Genomic DNA, 1,646 nt, shown 5'->3' with positions numbered 1-1,646 from the left:
AAAAAAAAAAAAAAAAGCATTTAAAAATCTTGTTATGGAGTGTGAAAGGAAGAGAGGAAGAAAGGGAGGAGGGTTACTGGTCTAAAGAGTCCTTCAGAAGGCTGCCGGGGCTGACCATGCTCAAGGAGACGGTGCTCACCTGCGGCCAGGTGGGCAGCAGGGAGAGGTGACATGTGGCAGAGCTGGAGTTTCAGAACAGTGGCCGTGCTATGAGTGCTGGTACTGTCCATTAGGGCCAAGAGTTTTCTGCTGGGAGTGAGAGGCCTCATGACTCAGAGATAGGAGTCCCCTCAGTCATGAGAACACAGGTGCATCCCCACCACCTCCTTTGCGTCAGATCCCTGCAGCGGTGAGGCACATCCCCGCTGCTCCTTCCATTTACATCCACCAATTGATGGTCATTCTGCCCGCTGAATGATGGATAAGAATCCCTCTCAAATGTTAAAGGACTTCAAGTCATCCAAATTTCTGATTTTACATCAACTTGTTCAGATGTCACAAACCCTGCATTTCAAGTCGCCCCAGCATTTTCACCCTGTAGTACCTTTGGCAACATCACTGCAGTGCTTTCTGCCGGCCAGTGTGGATCAAAACTGCCAGCAGAACATACTATTTTCTGGCGTGATTGGCAGAAAGCAGGAGCACAGGAATGGAGTAAACAGATTGGACGGCCCTTGGCAAGCTGAGGAAAGCACACTTACCTGGCCCTGTCTGGCCCCTGGGACACATCCAACTCTGCTATATTAGCAACTGTGATACTGTACTCTCCAGAATTCCAAAGTATGAGCTATTTCTGAGGGAAACGGGGCAAGTTGACTCAGCCTTTATGCAGTTGCTGAACAGAGCTCCAATCAAGAGACGCCGCAGGGAAATGCAGCAGGAGCATCCTGGCCTGGTGTTTTGCTAAGGCCGGTGGTCTTGCCAGAGTACATACAGGGCACTACTTGGGGGCAGTGGCAGGAAGACAGCACCCACAGCAGGATGCAGACTCTGGCTCCCCACAGTATTGGCAGCAAATTCCAGAGACCCGTGATCAGCAGGCATGTGAGGCCGCTAAGGCATTCTTTGAGCAACAAGAATAGTTTGTGGGTCCTGTACCGACAAACTCAGATCCTTCTCCTCTCACTTTACCAGGAAACAAAGTGGAAGGAGGAGGGTGGCCTGGGCTTCCAATAATGATTGGCTTTGTCACTAAGAAAAGCAATTCATTCTTCTTTTCATTATTGTCTTTTCTTAGACTGGTGGCCAAGAAACAATAGTCACGTATGAAACTTCAAGTTGTTTGAAAATTTAACGTGAAACAGTAGTTAGTGAGTTTTCCTTCGTGCCAAACTGTCCCGCTAAAACAAACATCAGGTGGCCGTCACCTCGGCCAAGATGTAAGGGCTCACAGACGGCCAGCCAAGAAGCCATTGGCCAAGGGCCCACAGGACATCTGTTCTGGGTCTGCCACCGAGTGTGAGCCAAGAAAGTCAGATCTGAGAATAAAATATTTCCAAATATTATTTTCCTCTGGACCTGATTTATAAAGCATAACACAAGCTGGGGAAGAGGGAGTTTTTCCAGGATAAACAACCTGGAGTAGGGGGAGGTTATGTTATTTTAAATGTGAAGCTCGTACAGGGGAGTTCCTGGTCCTCAAGATC

This window comes from Colobus angolensis, unplaced genomic scaffold (assembly GCF_000951035.1).
Source record: "Colobus angolensis palliatus isolate OR3802 unplaced genomic scaffold, Cang.pa_1.0 Scaffold122, whole genome shotgun sequence".
Taxonomy (NCBI): domain Eukaryota; kingdom Metazoa; phylum Chordata; class Mammalia; order Primates; family Cercopithecidae; genus Colobus; species Colobus angolensis.
The sequence above is the reverse complement of the archived record's forward strand: the minus strand, read 5'-3'. Positions refer to the sequence as shown.